General features: G+C 47.2%; 1 protein-coding gene across 1 annotated transcript in view; it reads right to left on the reverse strand.

Annotated features, from left to right (window-relative positions):
* Nucleotides 1-4,658, reverse strand: part of STX11 (syntaxin 11) — a 37,446-nt gene extending 32,788 nt beyond the window's left edge. The window contains 1 exon segment of the mRNA XM_047101361.1: nt 4,483-4,658. The gene's annotated coding sequence lies outside the window, so the exon portion shown is untranslated.
* Nucleotides 4,659-6,479: the final 1,821 nt, after the last annotated feature.

Consider the following 6,479-nt stretch of genomic DNA (forward strand, 5'->3'; position numbering starts at 1 on the left):
AACAGGCCCTAATCCCTAGAAGTACGAGCCATTTTGCTCAGTTAAAGTCAAGAGGACAGGGACACTGCCGGCCAGCTTCACTTAATAAGATTCCGGAAGTTAGAGACAAGAGGGGCAGGTAAGCTTCAGGGTGAAACCAGAACAAAACAGGCCCTAGAAGGCAGACCACAAAACAGGAGTGTAAGACTTGAGTTATGCACCTGCCTGAATTTGTTAGTAATTCTTGTACCATTGGACCCTGCTCTGTAGATTAATACCCCCGGGCCAGCCTTTCTATTTCCCCTTTCTATTTCAGCCTTTCTAGTATCCCCAGAGGAATACTACAGATTTTAGCAACAGATCATTGACTGCCTCTAAGAAACACAAAGCAGTGAACATTCAGTGTCTAGGGAGAGTAGTAACCAAGGCAGCTCGGAAGACGTCGTTGTGGAAGCTCTGGGAACTTTCAGCGAGAGTGAGTCTTCATAAAAGTGTTTTAATTCCCAGGAGAAATTTTCTGATTATTCTAGGTCTATTCCTAGATCAACCAGATATTCCTTGGGGTGAACCAAGGGGGAGGGGTGCCATGCAGCACAACAGAGCCTCTGAGGGCCCATCTTATATATCCGGCTAACCCTGAATGAGGAACAATTGTTGGCGTCAAGACAGTGACTCCAGTTTGAGTTTGCCACAGTGTCTGAGACTTCATTCGTTCACTCATTCATTCATTCATTCTTGGAGATACCATAGCAAAGCAGTGTGGTTCAGAATGTAAGTTCTGGAGCTAAGCGCTTGGGATCAATTCCTACCTCTCTCAATTACTAACATTACACTTCATTCACCTGTCAAAAGCAGTCAATTATAGCACCCATCTCACAAGATTTCAGTGAGGAGGAAAAGACCGAGTTCATATAATGAGCCTAGAATTGTGCCTGGCACCGATAAGCATTTTAGCTATTGTTGTTGTGGTTTTTTTTGTTATTAATTAATTCATTCAAAAACTTAATGAGCGCTGATTATGTGTCAAGCACTGAATGAGGCCCTCATTTAGCACACCTATTCTTTCACTTACATCCCACTCCTAGTCATTAACTAGGAATGTAGGAGTCATCCTAAACTCCTTCCTCTCACTGCCCACCTCTAAAGATGTAGCCAAGTTCTGCCTATTAAACACGTCAACTCCTTCCCTCTTTTCCACTCCTCACCATCACTGCCTTACTCAAGCCTTCTCCAATTTCTCTTCTCAAATATTATAGTAATCTCCTGTGTGTGCCCTAAGGCTAGAGTTGTGTTCATCCAATCTGTTCTCCATCTTGATTCTAAATTGTCTTTCCAAAACACATATCTGACGATATCATTCACCTGCTGAAGTCTTCCATAGGATAAAGTCACAGGTCCAGCATGGCACATGGGCCTTTGTGATGCGGCCCAATCTGTCTCCCCAGCTCTCACCCCGTGCCCACACTGACCAGGCTGGTGTTCCCTGACAACACAATATTGATCCTTCTGCTGGGCTGACTATCCCTCCACCCGCCTGAAAACTCCCCCTTTTACATTAAGGCTCATTATTCAATTAAATACTTCCTAATACCTGCCACGAGTAATGCCTGTACCAAGGCCAGGGAGTACAGTGATGAAGAACACACTCAACCCTTTCTTCCCCATAGATAAAGTTAACTTTGAGGCCCTCAAGAGAGAAAAGAAATATGGAAATTAGAGTTATCTCAAATTTAGTATTGTTTCCCTCACTAGCTGCATACCTTACAGAATTGTAGAAATTGAATAGATTTTGGCATCAAGTCCAAAAGTACCTCAGGAGATTTCAGTCTCAACAGTAAACTGTGACACAGTGGGTTTAGTCATTTTGACTTGTGCGGCAATAGTGTGTTAGAAAAGATTGATTTGAACTATAAAAAAACAATGATCAGTAGGTTGCTTCAATATGGTGTTATAAAATTATAAGCCATTAATTAGCTACTCTGTTTTTACTTAAAAAAATTTTTTTAACATTTATTTTATTTTATTTATTTTTTTAATTTTTTTTTCAACGTTTATTTATTTTTTGGGGACAGAGAGAGACAGAGCATGAACGGGGGAGGGGCAGAGACAGAGGGAGACACAGAATCAGAAACAGGCTCCAGGCTCCGAGCCATCAGCCCAGAGCCCGACGCGGGGCTCGAACTCACAGACCGCGAGATCGTGACCTGGCTGAAGTCGGATGCTTAACCGACTGCGCCACCCAGGCGCCCTTAACATTTATTTTTGAGATATAGAAACAGAGTGTGAGCAGGGGAGGGGCAGAGAGAGAGGGAGACACAGAATCCAAAGCAGGCTCCAGGCCTCTAAGCTGTCAACACAAAGCTAACATGGGGCTCAAACCCACAAACTGTGAGATCACGACCTGAGCCAAAGTTGGATGCTTAACCAACTCAGCCACCTAGGCACCCCAGTACTTTATTTTTAAAAGGTGAGTAAGGGGCGCCTGGGTGGCTCAGTTGGTTAAGCGTCTGACTTCGGCTCAGGTCACGATCTCACGGTCTGTGAGTTCGAGCCCCGCATCAGGCTCTGGGCTGATGGCTCAGAGCCTGGAGCCTGCTTCTGATTCTGTGTCTCCCTCTCTCTCTGCCCCTCCCCAGTTCATGCTCTGTCTCTCTGTGTCCCAAAAATAAATAAATGTTAAAAAAAATTTTTAAAAAAATAAAAGGTGAGTAAATTATAAGTACCTGTGATTGTCTAGGGGTAATACCAGGCTGGGTTTCTTTTTACCCACGAAATAATATGAAATATGGTTATCAAACACTTTAAAAATCATGCCTTTCCAATTAATACATTTTTAAATCATTCACTGAATGAAATGCTTACTGAATAAGCACAACAGGCTGTTGACAAAATAGGTGATTAAATTTAAAACTTTAGTCATTCTTTCAGCAATGAGGAAACATCAAAAATCTGTTCATTCAAAATCTCAGATCTGCACAAACACCAGTCATATTGGGACAGAAGCTCTACTGTCCCATAGATTGGGGCATAGATTGGTCATAGCTCCCATCTCCCTCGTTGGCTCTTCCAACCTTCCACACTAGTCTTTATGGCCCTTTTCAGTAACATCCTGTCGTATTCACAATTACATAACCAATTATGAAGAGTGTGAAGAGTGTGGCACAAAGAAGGTGCCTGAGAACTGTTTGTTGCACTGACCTCAGCTCAACTCGCCTCCAACAGAGATGCTGTCCTCTTCTCTACTAAGCATGGAGACAGTACAGTTCCTTCCCAAGAGCAATGGGACCTCTCAGCTTAAATATTTTAATTTCTCCCAGCTCCAACTGGTATCCACCGTCTTCAAAAATTTTCACGTGGCACTAACTTACTAAAGACAAACTGTCCAAATTATTTGGATTCAGAGAGTGACATTCAATCACTTTGTATAATGGCATATTTCTACCATACCATACCATTGAAAGTAATAACATACAGTTATTGAATAATGAAGTTCATTTTCTCTTGGGCCTCTGTGGCAAAGCACATGATTTCAATGGTTATCTGACATCAGCCTAGTGACCCTAGCTGGTATGCTGTACAATCAGGCACTTTAGGAAACTGAAAACTTGAACTGTTACTTCCGACACCACTAGCTCGAGTTTTACACTGAATGCATTTCGCATCTGAATCTTCCTTTACACACACCCAGAGCAAACCTCGCTTTTCAAAAGTTCATTAACAAAGACTCAACTTAAAAGAGCAGCCCTGTGACTCATCTTTGGATACCCGGGTGGAAATAACAACTCCTCCCTTGCTGAGAAACGGCTTAAACAAGTGCATGAGAACCACAGGAAGTAATAACAGATCTCAGCTAGTGTCAGCGAAGTCTAGAATTCCCACCCGGGACGGTGTGTTTCTTGAAGTCACGTTGCGACTACTTCTTGTCTTCATTCTTCTAAAAAAAAAAGTCTTATGTGGGCTTGGAAGGAACTATTTCAAGGCAGTATCAATTTCTTCGTATTTCCTGGCTCCTGAGTCATTATGTCAAGTTCAAGTCAAGAAGCACCCATTCGGGTGTTTTTGAGAAAGCGCAAGCTAAAACAGGGAGTGAACAGACGATCACACCGAAGTAATGTCCCCAGTAATTCAAAACAACCTCAGCCTTTCGACTTAAAACAAAAGTAGTCTTACTTAGAGACGTCGTGCCAGAAGCCATCAACAGGTATCTGAAAGAATTTCTGTGAAGCCCTAAATGCGCAGTCCCTTGCCCACCGGGAGAAAAAAAAAAATCACTCCTATGTACATAAGAAACCCAAGGCCGTGTTTCCCGAGGCGCGAAAAGGCGGCGTGAGCACCGGGGCCAGACCCGAAATCCCTCCCCCGGGACATCCCTCGACGCCCCATCCAGCGAGGCCACCCCGACGCCCCCCCCGCAGCTCCCGGCGCACAACTCAGCGGGGCGCGTCCTCGCTCCTCCTGGGGCGCTTAGGGAGGGAAAAAGAGGCACAGGGGGAAAAAACGAACCAGGTACGGGACCGAGCGTGCGAACCGAGAAGCTACGTCCTGCGCGGGCGCCGGTCCCACGCTGGGCGTCGTGAGAAGGAAGGAAACCTGTCGCGCGACTCCTGGCGGCGGGGATCCCGGCGCCTCCCGCGGCCCAGGCCGGGGTCCTCCGCGGCCCCGCGAGCACCGCGCCGCTGCCGCCGCATCAGGGCGCCGCCGACCCAGCCCCCAGCAGCGTCGGCAGCACCCACAGCTGGGGGAGCAGGCCCCGCCCCGGGACGACGGCGCCGGCCGCCCGCGCGCCGGTCCCCGCCCCGCCCGGAGTGCGAGAGCCCGGGGGGCCGGCAGCCCGGGGCCGCGCGGCTCCTGCAGCCTCACCTCGCCTGTGCGCCCGCTGACGGTCTCCGCGGCGGCCCGAGGCGCCTCACCTGCTCCCCGACCCTCCTCGCGGGGAGGGGCCCGGGGGCGCCGGACTTTCCCCAGGAATCCCCCTCGCGCCGGTGACGTTTGCCGGCCGCTGCGTTCCGCGGGGCGCGGCCGCGTGCTTGGGTTCTGAGTGTGGGTGTGGCCCCCAGCCGTGCACCTGCGGCGACCCGCGAGGCGGCGGGCCGCGAGCCTGAGCGTATAAACCGAGGTCGAGCACCGCCAACTCAGATCCCCCTTGGACTCACCCGCCTCAAGTGGGCCAGAAGCCCAGCTAGAACCCCAGCCGGCTTCATTCATTCATTCATTCATTCATTCATTCATTCAGTACCAAATGAGCGGCCACCCAAGGGCTGAGGACACTTACCGTGGTTAAAAATACCAAGACCGTGACTTCGAAGACCTGGCATTCCAGTGGGGAAAGACAGACACATAAAGTGTACATTACGCTAAATGGTGGTAAGTACCTTGAAAATCAGACTGAGACTTAAAAGTTAGGGAATGTTAAACACACACAGACAATACAGTGGTATTAGACTACAATCCGAAGTAAAAAGAAAATCCATGAGTTGTTGAATCCATGAGTAGTTGAATAAATAAATAAATGCTAAAGAGATCAATCTCCCCTGCAGAAGAATTCGTAAAAGATACTCGACCCTTAAGGACAAGCATAACTTCCCACTCCTTAAGTATGGCCTGCCCACAGTGACTTCTCCCAAAATATAAGGCGTAGAAAGGAGATAAAGAATAACTTCACAATGGAGACACCACCTCAGCCTGAAGATCAAGGTCCATATTCGCAGCCATAAAACATATTGATAGTATGCGCTCATGATATGATGGGATGAAAATGTCACTTTACCTCTGTGGCTTTCCTCCCCCAAGCCCATGACCCCAGTTGTTATAAGAAAAATGTGACAACAGAGGGACACCCTCCAAAATACATGGCCAATATTTCTCTGAGCTGTCCATGTCATCAGAAACAAGGAAAGTCTGAAAAACTGCTACAGTCTAGAGGAGCCTAAGGAGACATGTCACCTAAATATATACATGAGATCCTGAATGGGATCCTGGAACAGAAAAGGGCCATGAGGTAAAAAGTAAGGAAATCTGAATAAAGGATGGACTTTCATCAGCAATAGAGTATCAAGATTCGTTCGTTAGTTGTGATGGTGTGCCATATGAATTAGAAGATGGTAATAATAGGAGAGGTAATAATGGGTACGAGGTTTATGAAAACACCCTATACTGTCCTTGCAATTTTTCTGTAAATCTAAAACTGTTCTAAAAAATAACGTTTATTTAAAGTAAAGCTACAGGCACCTGGGTGGCTCGGGCGGTTAAGCATCCGACTTTGGCTCAGGTCATGATCTCAGAGTCCGTGGGTTACAGTCCTGCGTCGGGGTCTGTGCTGATAGCTCAGAGCCTGGAGCCTGCTTCAGATTCTGTGTCTCCCTCTCTCCCTGCCCCTTCCCTACTCATGCTCTGTCTCTCCCTCCCTCAAAAATAAATAAACATTAAAAAAATTTTTTAGGGGCGCCTGGGTGGCGCAGTCGGTTAAGCGTCCGACTTCAGCCAGGTCACGATCTCGCGGT

The sequence above is a fragment of the Lynx rufus genome, unplaced genomic scaffold, assembly GCF_022079265.1.
Source record: "Lynx rufus isolate CCGP_SWC_20201006 ecotype Redwood Valley unplaced genomic scaffold, mLynRuf1.p SCAF_6, whole genome shotgun sequence".
Classification (NCBI taxonomy): Eukaryota; Metazoa; Chordata; class Mammalia; order Carnivora; family Felidae; genus Lynx; species Lynx rufus.